This window comes from Ursus americanus, chromosome 13 (genome assembly GCF_024610735.1).
Source record: "Ursus americanus isolate L20-20 chromosome 13, mUrsAme1.1.p, whole genome shotgun sequence".
NCBI classification, from domain to species: Eukaryota; Metazoa; Chordata; class Mammalia; order Carnivora; family Ursidae; genus Ursus; species Ursus americanus.
In genome coordinates this window covers 70181931-70197402 of record NC_142139.1, presented here as the reverse complement: position 1 = coordinate 70197402, position 15472 = coordinate 70181931, and the positions used below count along the sequence as shown (strand labels likewise).

General features: G+C 44.4%; 1 protein-coding gene across 2 annotated transcripts in view; it reads left to right on the top strand.

Moving 5' to 3' along the window:
- Positions 1 to 8059: 8059 nt before the first annotated feature.
- The window catches only part of SLC39A14 (solute carrier family 39 member 14), a 45423-nt gene continuing 38010 nt past the window's right edge, over positions 8060 to 15472 (top strand). For both annotated transcript variants that reach the window (XM_045774014.2, XM_045774015.2), the window contains exon 1: positions 8060 to 8225. The gene's annotated coding sequence lies outside the window, so the exon portion shown is untranslated. The remainder of the gene's footprint in view (positions 8226 to 15472) is intronic.

The window sequence follows — 15472 nt, the reverse complement described above, 5'->3', positions numbered from 1 at the left end:
AAAAAATGAGTAAAATCAAGAGAATGAGAAAAGAAGCCATTAGACTGGGAGAAAATATTTGCCAAAAACGTAATTGATAAAAGACTTAACCTGAAATAAAACAAAGAACTCTTAATGAGAAAACAAATAACCTGATTGAAAATTGGGCAAAAGACCTGAACAGACATCTCATCAAAGATATACAGTTGACAAATAAGCATATTGAGAAGGTATTCAGCATCACATGTCATTACAGAATTACAAATTAAACCAAGATACCGCTACACACCTATTAGAATGGCCAAAATCCAGAAACTGACAAGATCAAATGCTAACAAGGATGTGGAGCAATAGAAACTTCTATTGCTTGCTGGTAGGAATACAAAAATGGTACAGCCACTTTGGAAGACAGTTGGTCAGTTTTTTACAAACACTCCAAAAGATGTAAGGTGACTGGATGGACCCATCTGTATGCTGCCTACAGGAGACTAATTTCAGACCTAAAGACACCTGCAGACTGAAAATGAAAAGATGGAAAGCATTTACCATGCAAATGGAAGTGAAAAGAAAGCTGGGGTAGCAATACTTGTATCAGACAAAATAGACTTTAAAAGAAAGACTAACAAAAGATAAAGGAGGGGGCACCTGACTAGCTTAGTTGGCAGAGCATGGGACTCTTGATTTCAGGGTCATGAGTTCGAGCTCCATTTTGGGGGTAGAGATTACTTAAAATAGTAAAATGGTTAAAGTGGCAAAGGTTATATGTACTTTACTCCAATTTAAAAAAATTTTTAGGGACACCCATGTGGCTCAGTCAGTTGAGCATCTGACTGTTGGTTTCAGCTTGGGTCTTGATCTCCGGGTTGTGAGTTGAAGCCCCACATTGGGCTCCACACCGAGTGTGGAGCCTACTAAAAAAAAAAAAATTTTTTAACAAAAAAAGGACACTATATAATCATAAAGGGAACAATCCATCGTGAAGATACAACAATTGTAAATATTTATGCACCCAACATGGAAGCATCCAAATACATAAAGCTGCTAAAAATAAACATGAAGTAATCGATAATAACATAAGGGTAGCAGGGGACTTTAACACGCCACTTACAATCGGTCATCCAAACAGAAAATCAACAAGGAAACAGTGGCTTTGAATGACACATTGGACCAGATGGACCTAACAGCTATATTCAAAACATTCCAGCAGGATAACACGTTCTTTTCAAGTGCACATGAAATATTCTCCAGAATAGATCACATGGGGGTGCCTGGGTGGCTCAGTCGTTAAGCATCTGCCTTTGACTCAGGTCATGATCCCAGGGTCCTGGGATCAAGCCCCATGTCAGGCTCCCTGCTCGGTGGGGAGCCTGCTTCTCCCTCTCCCTCTTCCTCTGCTTGTGTTTTCTCTCTTGCTGTTTCTCTCTGTCAAATAAAATCTTAAAAAAAAAAAAAAAAGAACATCACATGTTAGGCCACAAAACAAGTCTCAACAAACTCCAAAAGATTATAAAATCCTACCCTGCATCTTTTCTGACCATGCTATGAAAAAGAAAAAGTCTGGAAAGAACACAAATACATGGGGGGCACCTGAGTGGCTCAGTCCGTTAAGCGTTCTACTCTTGGTTTCCACTCAGACCATGATCCCAGAGTCATGAGATCAAGCCCCACATCGAGCTCCTGCTCAGTGGGGAGTCTGCTGGGGGTGGGGTGGGGATTGTCTGCCTCTCCCTCTCCCTCTGCCCCTTCCGTGCTCTCACATGCACACATACTCTCTCTCTCTGAAATAAATAAAATCATAAAAACAACCCATGAATACTTGGAGGTTAAATAACACACTACTAAACAATGAATGGGTCAGCCAAGAAATCAAAGAGGAAATTAAAAAATGCTTGGAGAAACAAATGAAAATGATAACACAGTGGTCCAAAATCTTTAGGATGCAGTGAAATCTATTCTAAAATGGAAGATTATACAGGCCTATCCCAAGAAACAAGAAGAATTCAAATAAACAACATAACTTTTTCCCTAAAGGACTAGAAAAAGAACAAACAAAACCCAAAACCAGTAGAAGGAAGGAGATATGAAAGTCTAGAACAGAAATAAATGAAATAGAAACTTAAAAAGAAAAAGATCAATGAAACCGTGATCTTTGAAAATATCGGCAAAATTGATAAACCTCTGGCCAGACTTGTCAAAAACTAAATCTACTCTTGCCATATTCTCTGGCAATCCCATTCTTTGGTATTTGGTCAAATGTGTTGAAAACTTATGTCCGGGGCACCTGGGTGGCACAGTGGTTAAGCGTCTGCCTTCGGCTCAGGGCGTGATCCCGGCGTTATGGGATCAAGCCCCACATCAGGCTCCTCCGCTATGAGCCTGCTTCTTCCTCTCCCACTCCCCCTGCTTGTGTTCCCTCTCGCTGGCTGTCTCTATCTCTGTCGAATAAATAAATAAAATCTTAGAAAAAAACACAAAACTTATGTCCACACAAAAGCCTGCATGCAGATGTTTATAGCAGCTTTATTCATAATTACCAAAACTTGGAAGCAACCAAGATGTCCTTCAGTAGGTGAATGCATAAATAAAATGTGGTGCATCCAGATAATGGAATACTACTCAGAAAAAAAGAAAAACTATCAATCCACAAAAAGACATGGAGGAAACTTAAATGTTTATTACTAAATGAAAAGCCAATCTGAAAAGGTTACATGCTGTATGATTCCAATTATATGACAGTCTGGGAAAGGCAAAAACTATGGAGACCGTGAAAAGATCAGAGGTTGAGGAGAGGGAGGGAGGAACAGGCAGAGCACAGAGGATTTTTAGGATAAGGAAACTATATGATATTGTAAAGGTGGATACATGTCACGTATTCATCCAAACCTGTAGAATGTGAAACACTAAGCATCAACCCTGATGTAGACTAGGGACTTTGAGTGATTATGTTGTGTCAGTGTGGGGTTCATCAGTTTTGATACATGTACTATTTCCGGTGGGGGGATGTTGGTAGTGGGGGAAGCTGTGTGTAATGGGAAATCTCTACTTTCCACTCAGTTTTGCTGTGAATCTAAAATTGCTCTAAAATATAAAATATGTTTTTAAGTGAGTAAACGAGGGAGACCTCTGGCAACATGGCAGACTGAACTGACCAGACTGACAAATATTGGCCAAAATAGAAAAAAAATGTATTTTTCTGTGAAGTAGCTGAATTTGGGGGAAATGGAATGAGGGAAGGGAGGGAAGGAAGAAGGAAAAAAAATATCAAGGTACAAGAAAGAAAGGGAAGCCAGAGTGGTACTAGTTGATGCCAACACAGCTCCAATGGTTATGGACAAAAGTAAGGGCAGGAGCGTTGAGGATTCTCGTTCCAGTTAAGCCTATGAGGTGCTGGATCACAGGAGTGAAGTCTCTCAGATGAAGGGAGCTGGAACCTGAAAGAGACCCTGCCAACCATCCTGGGGCAGCCACAAGGAACTTTGGGGTAAAAAGGCATTCATGAGAAATCCCAAAGCCTGGGCCACATGCCGGTAAACGTCTGAATTTATATTACTAGTGTGTGGAAGGACCACAAGCTGAAACATTACCATGAAGATTGGCTCGGGCTGGTGAGAAAAACAAGTGCTGTCAAGTGGATTGCAGCACGGAGAATGGGAAGTAGGCAAGAAAAGAGATCGGAGAGAATGAGAAGCTCCAATATTTGTCTAATAGGAGCTCCTGCAGGTTGAAGGAGAAAGAATGAGTGGCAAAATATGAAAGATATAAAGATGGAATTTTCCAGAATTAGAGACAAATATCAGTCCTTTACCTGAAGAACCTGAGGCTAAAGAAAAGCACATCCACTTCTAAATGTACTGTAGTAAAACTATAGAACCCCCACAGACAGAATCTTAGCAACAGTTAGAGGGGAAAGATTGCTGACAAAGAAAGGTCCTCAAACTAGCAGCTCACTTGTCATTAGCTACAACAGGTACTTAATACAAAGGAATAGTAACTTAAAAATGCACCATCAACTTGGAATTCTGTTGCCAGGTAAACATTCATTCAAAGGTAAGGACAAAAATAATGGTATTTTCTAATAAAGATCAGAGCAGAAATTAATGAAAGAGAATAAAAAAACAAGATTCGGTTATTAAAAAATTAACTAAATGGGCCAACCTTTAGCTAGATGGGTCAAGGGAAAAAAAAGACTCAAATTACAAAAATTAGGAATGAAAGAAGGGATTACGGACCTGACAGAAATAAAAAGGATTATAGAGGGAATACTATGAACAGTTAGAATTAGAGACAAATATCACTCCTCTATACGACAAGAAACTTAGATTAAATGGGCAAATTCCTATATTTGCTACCTAATCAAATGTTATTTTTACCAATTGTCTTTTTTGTCTGCCAAAACCATTAGATAGGGTGCCTGGGTGGCTCAGCCGTTAGGTGCTTGCCTTCAGCTCAGGTCATGATCCCAGGGTCCTGGGATCCAGTTCCTCATCGGGCTTCTTGCTCAGTGGGGAGCCTGCTTCTCTCTCTCCCTCTGCCTGATGCTCCCCCCGCTTGTGCTCTCTCTGTCAAATAAATAAAATCTTTAAAAAAAAATAAACCCATTAAATTATAACAGAAGTGACTGTAGCTAAAGGCATTCTAACTCTCTTGGCTAACAGAGTGTAAGGTGCTGGCCCTCCGACATGATTTTGGGGAAACGAGAGCCTTCATGTTCCCTCTGATCCTCTTAAATTCTTTAAACCATGCCAAAACATGGAAAACTCATTTTTCCCCTTGAAAGTATCTTAGAAACCTGGTCATTGATTTCTCTCTTCAGTCTCTTTCAACTGACCTGAGGGCTGGGAATCAAAAAGAGGATCTTTGGGGCGCCTGGGTGGCACAGCCGTTAAGCGTCTGCCTTCGGCTCAGACTGTGATCCCAGCGTTCTGGGATCGAGCCCTACATCAGGCTCCTCCGCTAGGAGCCTGCTTCTTCCTCTCCCACTCCCCCTGCTTGTGTTCCCTCTCTCACTGGCTGTCTCTATCTCTGTCTAATAAATAAATAAAATCTTAAAAAAAAACAAAACAAAAAAATCCAAAAAGAGGATCTTTGCCCCACCTGCTGATCAAGTTGCCTACCTTATCAACACAAACCACAGAGAGGGGTGTTTGATTTTCTGAGTCCCCAGTCCCACCCTATACACACTCAGGGCTGGGGTCTCATTTCTCTGGCTTCTTTCCCAAGGCTGTTCCATTCACTTCAGCTATGGGTAACCTGCGTATCTTTTGGCTGGTAGCTGTGCTAACTTGTCAGAAGGGAAATAGTCATGAAAATACCTGGTTTTTGTGCTTAGTTCCCTTAAATATTTCCAACATCAAACTTTTAGTGAGCTGGCCTGTTCATTCATCCAACAAATACTGAGAATCTATTACATGCAAAATGTTATGTTAGGGGATGCAGGTATATACAGAAATCTTTGGTAATCAAGACACTTTAATGTCTAATAAGGTTACAGATAAAAATTAAGTAATTTTTTAAAAGATTTTAAAAATTTATTAGAAAGAGAGAGAGCACAAGCAGGGGGAGTGGCAGGCAGAGGAAGAGGGAGAAGCAGGCTTACCACTGAGCAAGGGGCCCAATGTGGAGCTCTATCATAGGACCCTGGGATCATGACCTGAGCTGAAGGCAGACACTTACCTGACTGAGCCACCCGGGCACCCCAAAATGAAATAATTTTTAAGGGGAAAATGTAAGTACCATAAACCATATAAAATGTTTTATTTTAAGACCCAATAATAGGTCCTAAAATCAATTTAGTGGGCTTGTTACCACTCTTTAAAAGATTGAAATAGAATATAAAATATCAGTACATTGCATATAGTAATGAAATTTTTTTTAAAACTTGTTTGCTGTATTGTTATTTATACTGGAGTTATTGATACTGGAGTGTAAAATGTTTTTTAATGTGGGTTACATTCAAGAAAGGGTAGATCAAATGTGCTGTAGAAGAATCAAGAAGCTTTCTGAAGGGAAGTGGCTTGGAAGAGTTAGAGTATTAACAAGTGGAAATAGGGCTAATAGGAAGAAGGGCATATAATGTAAAAAGAAATACAGAATTGGGGGCCCAGGCATGGCACTAGGCATAAAAAATTGAGTACTACTCAGCAACAAGGAGAGACTTAGGGTTCAGCCACAGAATTTTGTGTGGGGGTGGATATGGAGAGTTAAAACCTTTTGATTTTAAGCTGTGTTAATAATTAATTGTATTCCCCTAATGGATTACTGATAGCTTATCAGCTTTGGTGGACTTTGGCAATTCTACCCTCGGTCTGGTTGCAAACAAGCGAAATGCTGCCATAGGCCCTGTGGTGGGGTGTCTTGTCCTGCCTGACCTCCTGTCTCCCTGAAAGGAGCCTGTTCCCTTGGTGGTCCTGACACCTTGCCTGGAAAAGTCATGGGATTGTTTCTGGACCTCAGGTTTAAGAAGAGATTAATTACCTGTGTAATATGCATTTATGGGCTTAATACGTTTCAGAGCTGTATGTGTTAGAAGCATGCTTGTTTTGTTTAATCTTTGGGTGAGTTTCTCATTCCTTTCCCAGTACTTTAAGGAAAGGAAGGAGTGGTATAGACTGGGCCATTTCTGACAGCCCATTGGAGATGGGATTGAGTCCCAATGGATGACATAATGTCTGAAAAATACTCCCCAGTTTAACCAAGAAAGACAAATATAAAGGGTTATTACAAAGATGAAGGGGCTCTGAGGGAAATTCTGCAAGACACCATTACTTTGAAATCACTTGGAAAATGGGAGGAATATCACCCCACCCCTTACCCAACTGGAACACTGTAATTGCAGTATGAGGATAATTGAACTTTAGAAAAACCCAGGGCCCAGCTAGTCTCTTCAGGAGTGGCATAAACACTCTGGCCTGCTCTGGCTTTGTTTCAATTCTTTCTTTTCCCCTCGCTACCCAGTACTTCGGGAACAAGCTGCCATTGAGCCCCGGATTCTTCCTGCTGCGTGCTCCAGAGATTGTCTGCTTTCCTTTTATCGTTAGCACTGCCGGCATGAGGCTTCCTCTCCCCGGAACTCTGCAGAGTGGAATATGGTCCCCCTTCCCTGGGCAAATTCACAGACACCCTACGTGCCAGCGAGGCACCAGTCGCTGACGTAAAACTGGGACATGGGTACGAACTGGCTACAGTTCTGCTGCAAGACCTTTCCTTTGGGTCCCCTAGACCCAGGTGGCAGCTGGTTTAGCTGTAGAGGAAATAATCGTGATGTCCAGCAGAATAGAACAATGGGAGTTTAATAAAGGCTTATTTTCTCAAGAAATTTGCATTTCCGAGGCCTGATATTCATCTCAATAGGACTATCCCACACCGGAACAGACTCCTAGGACACGCCTCACCCCCACATTAACATTTCTCCAAGTTTGGGATTAAGAAATGTAGCTCCCTTAGAGAGCCTGGGTGTTTGGGAGGAGGGGGGTGCGATGCGACATTTAGTTTGAAAGTGAGTATAGCATGGCTTATTTGGAACTCGAATAGGAAGTTTTTGTTGTGTTAATTTTTGTTCTTTTGGCTGGTTGAAATATGCAGAAGAAACATCGTCTATAGGCGCGTCCCCTTCTAGGTACATTTCAGAATTGAGCTGGAAGTGAGAAGGTTTTTACATCAATCAAAAGTGTTAAAATATATACATACATATCGGGTGAGTAGCAGTCTTACTGCTAAGGAATGGAGGCCAGGTTGTAAGAGCTTCCCACGTTGAGACAGAAAGGTCTTAATGGGAGTTTCCAGGGAAGGAGGAGTCTATGGGGCCTCGGTGAATGAAGAACGGTATTCGCGTTAAGGGTTAGAAGACGTAGCTGGTCAGGCTAGGATCCCGCCGAGCCAGGTCTCAGCCTGGAGCGGCGAGGCGCCAGCGCTGGGCCGGGCCTAGCGGGCGGCCAGCCGGCTGTCAGCTAGCGCACGTCGCCCTACCGCCCGCGGGGGTCCCACGTGGCAGGCCCTGGGGAGAGCAGGGTGGGGCGAGGGCGGGGGCGGGGCCAAGGGCCGGGGGTGGGCCCTGCCGCTGACGCGCAGGCTTATAGCGGGGCATGCGCAGCGGTGGTGGGGACGGACGCAGGCAGTGGGGCTAGGGCACGCGGGCTCTCTCCGTGGACGCACCGACTGAGGTACCGCTGCCGCTGCCGCTGTGGGCCGCCCGAGGGCCTGGCTTGTGAGGTTGCGCGGAGCCCAGGTGGCGTCCGCCGGAGCTTCAGGTGAGGGCGGAGGGCGTACGTGCGTGCGGGACCGCGCAGTGCTGAGGAGTGGGGCATCGCGCTGAGAAGCGGCGCGCCTCCAGGTCTCGAGGTCACCGGGTGGGGGCGGGGGCCCGGGCCCGGCGGCGCAGAGGACCGGGAGCTCGGCTCGGAATTCCGAAGCCTCGGGCTAGACCAGGGCCCGCACGTGGGCCCGGACGCTGGATGGAGGGGACACCTGGCCGCGGTGCCCCGATAGGGGTTACTGGGTGGGGAGGAAGGGGTTCGCAGCTGCTGTCCTTTCGGCTGGAGAATCGAGGGATGTGGGAGCCAGAGAAGGGTGTCCATAACGTAGATAGCCGCACTAAAAGCTCGAAAGGCTTCCTATAGCCCATAGATACGAGGATAGGAAAAGCAGAGAGTAAATGGGCAAATCGGGTGGGCGGCTCCGATGGGACACTGGTCTCCGGACTTTGCTTTCCGGGAGCTGTGTCCCCCAGCCTATCCCACCCCCGCCGGATCACCAACCAGCAGAAGAAAAATGACCCAGATCTTCCAGCTGACTAGTCGCAAGAGCTGGAGAACGGCAAAGGAGGGACTGTGCTAAACCCTGACCTGGCTTACCCCGTGGGCATGGTTTTTTAGCTATTTTTGGTCCTACCCACCAAGTTGGGCGATCTGGCTCAGGCTGCCCTCTCTTGGTGGGTTATGGCAATGGGACAAAATAGCCATCCAAGCAGTTTCACCATGTGATTCTGAGATTCAATTAAAGCCAAGAAAATTTTCTCAGCTCAGAGTTGTGGCTTCAGTTGTGAAGATCTAGTGTCTGCCAGGGTCTGGGTGTCCAATAGGACTGTGTGGGCATGATTTGGGCAGAATGCTCACCTGGGGCATAAGGAACAGTGGGGGCAGGAGCCGCTTTGAACCTGACTTTTCTTCCTGGAGCCACCCTGGATTTGGTTTTGACTTCAGAATCACTCTTCCCTAGGAACCACAGGCACGTGGGTAGGCTGCTGGGAAGTGATGGTGGTAACATGTACTGGGGACTGGCCTGGTTATCCCGATCCCTGTCCCAGCTCTGCTCTTAAATTGAAACTTTGACCTTGGGAAGGGGTCAGTGCTAAGGTCAGAATAGATCTCTTATCTACAGCATCTGTGAGTAATCCTTAACTCTTAAAACAAGAGTCCTAAAAACTGAGAGGAACTTGATGATGAAGCAAGAGAAAGGATGCCCAGAATTGTGACTTTTATTTTATTTTATTTTATTTTTAAGATTTTGTTTATTTATTCGACAGAGATAGAGACAGCCAGCGAGAGAGGGAACACAAGCAGGGGGAGTGGGAAAGGAAGAAGCAGGCTCATAGCGGAGGAGTCTGATATGGGGTTCGATCCCATAACGCCGAGATCACGCCCTGAGCCGAAGGCAGACGCTTAACCGCTGTGCCGCCCAGGCGCCCCCAGAATTGTGACTTTTAGAAGCTGTAATTAAAAACTACATATTCCATTTCTTGTTGGAGGCCCATAGGTGGGCTTTTCATAAACTGTGTAGTAGCCAGGAGATAGACTAGTGGTACTTTTTCTGCCTTTGGTTTGCAGATATGACTAAAGGGCATCAAACAGAATTATTGGCCTTGTCATTTGGAGAAGAAGAATAAGAACTGTAGGCTCTAGGACTCTCTGAGTAGTCTTCATTTCTTCAGTACGTGAATACACAGGGCCTGGTCTGTGCTCAGCTCTGCAGTGGCCACTGCCAGGTGCCAAGAGGGGATGAGGCTTGGCTCCTGCAGACTCTTGATGAAGAGAGAACATCCAGACATGAATAAGGTAGCAACGCAAGAGAGGCCATGCTGTTGTGTTCAGTGAACTTCAGAAAAGACCGCAGTCTACTAGAGATGGTGTAAGGTGGTGGGAGATTGTGGGCTTTTGAGCCAGATCAATCTGTCCAAATCCTGGCCCCCAGTACTCTCCGGAAGAGCGGTTTCCTAACCTCTGTGGGCCTGTTCTCCCTGCCGTGAAGCGCGTTGCAATTGTTTCTGGAACATGGTAGAGGTCTCACCATCATTATTATCATCATCATCTCTGTGGGGTGGGGTGTGTTATTTAGGGGTCCTGGAAACTGATAGGTAGGTTGGGTTGTAGGAGTGGTATGAGTGCAGACTTAGGGTTGATTCTTCTCCTCCTTGGGAACATGGATGTAATTTCCCTACCTGTCTGGGTAGGTTGCTTTTCTGTGCCCTGCCAGGGACTGTCCCACAGAATCACTCAGCATAGGGAAAAGAGGGTTTTTTCCCTCCCCACCTTTAGTTTGGGGAGCTATTCTGGTTTCCTCAGGTAATAGAAGTACTCCTTTTCTGGGCTGATAATAGTCTGGAACGACTAACATTGTGTGGGGGAGCCTGCAGGTGTATATCAGTCACTGGACTGGTTCTGTTTTCAAACCCTTCCCACAGTCTTCCTTTTTCCTTACCTGCTCATACCCCACTCTGTTCCAGGAGGAACCTGAATCCATGTCCAATATTCACAGGATCTTGGGATCTAAGTAGTAGTGCTGTGAATAGACAGTGTAAGTCTGCGAATTGGGACGCCTTCTCCCCACCATGTTAAATAATTCAGCCTGTTGGCATGGAAAAAAGTAATGCTTAGGCATTTTGCAGGACTACAGACAATAAGAGCTTGAACTGCAGGGATTTTGGGAATCTTTCAGTCTAGGCTCTTTGTTTTACAACTCATGAAACTAGATCTGGAGAGGTTAATTAGTATCCCCAAGTCACGTTGCTTGCTAGTGACCAAGAGTCTTGATGGCGAAGACCAAAGAAGGGTTCTGTTTTTTATTCATAAGTGTGATGATGAAATTGCTAATTCTACTCTTTTCCTTGAAAACGTGAAGAGGAAGGAGCCAGTTATCCCCTGTGCTTATTTAGGTAGGAGGAAGGAAGTTCCTTTGCTTGTGTGGATAGAAGTTTCTTCTGCAGGAATCTCCTACTTTTCTTTCCAGAATGCCTTGAGACATGTGAGGGTAGGGAGTGGATGTGGCAGGGTCATGCTGCTGGGGCCCCAGCCAGTACTCACTAGATGTCTACATTGGGACTTTTCTGACCTCAGGGCTGGTGGCTTGGTAGAACGCCAGCAGATAAGGAGTCCAGAGTCTGCTGCCAGCCAGGGGCCTCATGCCCTCCCAGGGAGCCAGAAGGGCAGCCTTGCCACAAGCTCTCTGAGACCCAACTGCCTTGTCCCCACCGATACTGTGGTCATTGAGCCTCCCAGAGGCAGAGCACCCTGTGGGCTCTCTGGGATCCCCACAAAGGCAGGAGGGAGAGTGTCCACAGAATCAGCCTGGGGAGAGCCTGGCATGCCCAGCTGTGGGAAACCATATTCCCTGCCTTGGAAACTCAAGATCTGGCTGTGTTCTCAGGCCTCCTAACCACCTTCCTCCAGCATCTGGCCCCAGAGAATGTTGGGGTTTGATGAAATGAGAAGGTGACAGTCCTGAATTTGTTACCATTGGATCCCTAGGGGCTCTTAGGCAAGCACTCAGTAGTTAATAAAAAGTTAGCTTAAAGTAGGGAGTTTTAAAACAATCCATGTTTTAAACAATTCATTTTGCTTTAAAAACATATGCATGTATTTTTTTACTCACCAAAACTGTGATTTAGGGCTGAGGCCTTTTCTTTGGGTTTCTGGGTATGTTAATTAAACTTGCAAATTGTATATAAAAATCATACCTATACATACCACCTCCAATTTTTTCACAATTCATTTTATTATTTTTTTAAAGATTGTATTTATTTATTGGAGGGATAGAGAGCTCACATGCACAAGCAGGGGGAAGGGGCAGAGGGAGAGAGAGAAGTAGGCTTCCCATTGAGCAGGGAGCCCCACCTGGGCCTCGATCCCAGGACCCCGAGATAATGACCTGAGCCAAAGGCAGATGCTTAACTGACTGAGCTACCCAGGCGCCCCCACATTTCCTTTTATTTTATTGAATTTTTTCCACTAGGCTGAAAAATCACATAGTTGAAAAACCAAAAGGTTAAAAAACAGTGTATACATTCACCCCCACACTGGGTATTCAGTGAAACATCTTACCCCTGTCCCTCTTTTTTACAGATGGTTCAAGTTAGCACTTTAGACGTGTTGTTTAGCTCCTTGCTGTTTTCACCTAGCAACTGTATTGGATCTTTCCATATGGGCACAGAGAACACTTGGGTCATTCTTTTGTTGTAGCCATACAATATTCAGGATATGGAAGTACAGTGATATTTTAACCAATGTACGTAAGTCATCTCTCTCTGTCCCCAAACTTGGGTTGTTTCCATTATTTTGTCTATTCTGTTATTACGTACAATACTGCAATGAATAGCTTTGTACAAACGGTATTTCCTACGTGTGTAATTATGACTCTAGAAGAAATTCTCAGAAGTGGGATTGCTGGGTAAAAGGACATGTACATCTGTTCATTAGTTTTTCTTAATTTAAAGGACATTTGCCTGTCAGTCCACATGTAGAATCTTACTTTTTTTTTTTTTAAGATTTTGTTTATTTGAGAGAGCGCACAAGCAGGGGGAGTGGCAGGGAGAGGGAGCCCAGGGTGGGGCTGGATCCCAGGACCCTGATACCATGACCTGAGCAGAAGTCAGATGCTTAACTGACTGAGCCATCCAGGTGCCCCTTTTTCCCCTCGTTTGTAACATGTCTTTCTAGATAAGCAGTTCTCAGACTTTTTAATCCTTGGATTCTTTAATATTGTCTTTTGTTTATGTGCCAAATGTTTTGATATTTGCTCGGTTAAAAATTAAAACAGATTTGGGGCACCTGGGTGGCTCAGTTAAGCGTCTGATTCTTGATTTTGGCTGGAGTCTTGGTTGTGAGATCAAGCCCCATGTTGGGCCCCGAGCCGGGTGTGGAGCCTGCTTGGGACTCTCTCTCCGTCTCCCCCTACCACGCCCCCCAAAATTAAAACAGATTTAAAAATAATAAATATAAGATCATTACATGTTAACCTAAAAAGCATATTTTTATGAAAATACCTGTTTTCCAAGATTAAAAAAAGCGGAGAACAGGATGGCATTGCTTTTACAGGGTTTCAAGATAATGATTTATGAGATGATGCGATAACAGAGATTGTAACAGTTTGCTGGCAGAGACTCAGTTGAAGTCTTAACGAACAAACTGAGTTAATCTCTGAACACACATATTTATACCCTAAACTTCTACCTTAGAAATCTGTACAAAACTCAAGACTGCTATATTCACCACACTTCATGTAGTCTCTGAAAAACGAGAGTGAAAAGGCTTTTAACATCTTAATATTATAATGAAAGTAGTTTTTACCTGATAGACCTGAAATGCTCTCAGTGACCCCAGGTGTCCTCTAAGACCAGAATTTCAGAATTGCTGTTCTGGAGTGCTTAATTTTCATAGAAACCCAACCTTTTTTTTCTGCACCTACATTTCAGTTACTATTTAATTAAATTATAACCACAATAACAAATAGAACTAGTATAAAGAGGTTTGGGCATAGGCCCATCAGACTTCTGCTGGTGACAGCAGAGAGGTGATTCTCTGGAGGATGTACTGGGTTGGGGGTAGGGCAAGCCAGTGGAGCTCAGCTGAGAGCTTCCACCCTGTGAAGACAGGCAGACCCCTGTGAAGACAGGCAGACCTGCCTGATCTGCAGATACTTGCAAAGTCCATGCAGAGATGCACTGAGGATACGTGGAAGGTTACGCGCTATCTTGTGGGTTTGTTAAGCTACATTTGAGCGAAGCAGGTGAGATACTTAAGCAGGCCGGAAGGAGGTGAAGTGCTTAGGGCAGGAGTGGTCTGGAAAGGCTTCCTGGAGGTGGAATTAAGCCAAATTTTGAAAGCTATGAAGAAAGGAAAGCGGGAAGAGGAGTCCTGGCGAGGAGGCACGAAGATGTACGATCCTGGGGTAGGGGTGATCAACATAGGCCAGAAGTTGATAGTGATAGAGCGCAGGTGACAGGCATGCCTGGAAATTTAGGTTGGACCCAGGGGTTTTGAAGGGCTCTGGGGTCTAAGGTACTGATACTCATTCTGAGAACCTTTAGCTGTTTCCATGTCAAAGACTTAACTGCTCTGTTTCAGCAGCCCTCTGTCTTGGGGTCCAGCCTGCTCTTACCTTGAGCAACTCTGTGGTCCCAAATCTAGATCCTTTGCACCAGTCCACTTCAACTGCCACCTCTTGCCTCCGCTTAGCCCTCAGAGGCAGGGAACACCTTTCTAGCCTATCTTAACACAGCCCTCTCTACCTTAAAAGCCTCTTCTAGAAACTTTGGGATTAATGATATTCCACAGCATCCCCAAGCAACTGTTTGGTATTTTTGAACATTTTATTTTATTTTTTTATTAAAAAAATTTTTTTTTTATTTTAAAGATTTTATTTATTCATTTGAGAGAAAGAGAGAGCACAAGCAGGGGAAGAGGCAGAGGGAGAGGGAGAAGCGGACTCCCCACCGAGCTGGGAGCCCAACATGGGACTCAATCCCAGGACTCAGAGATCATGACCTGAGCTGAAGGCAGACGCTCAGCCATCTGAGACACTTGGGTGCCCCTGAAAATTTTATTTTTTTCTGATTATCAAAAGTAATGCAACTTATCGTAAAGTAGAGAATAAAGTAGTATTGGAGAAAAAGACTGGAATCCTGTGGCCCTGAGGCAACCTCTGTTCACAAATTGCCTATTTCCTTGTAATTGTTTTTCACGATACAGTTGGGTACCTATCCCCCCCTGACGTTGGCATCAAAATTTCTCCTGAAGCATTTCGTCTGCCTTACGGCTCTATAATAACTTAGGCAGCCATTTGCTTTTAAACTTTTTATTTTGAACTAATTTGAGACTTAAGGAGAAGTTGCAAAAATATAGCAGAGTGCCTTCATATCCCTCACCCTGTAGTACAATTATCAAGAAGAGGAAATCAGCACTGGCAAATATTATTAACTAAACTGCAGGCCGCCTTAAAATTTGACCGGTATTTTCGCTAATGTCCTTTTTCTGTTCCAGGATCCCACGTTGCATTTAGTTGCTATTTCTTCGTCTCCTCTAGTTTCTAACAGTTCCTGCATCTTTCCTTAGAACGGGGTCATGCATTTTGGGCGAGAATATCACAAAAATGCTGTTGCATCCTTCTCAGAGCACCTTATCAAAGCATTCATGATGTCAGTATGTCTGATTACTGGTGATGTTTTCTTGGATCACTTGGTCCAACTGGTGTCTGCTAGACTTCCACACTGGAAAAATTACTCTTT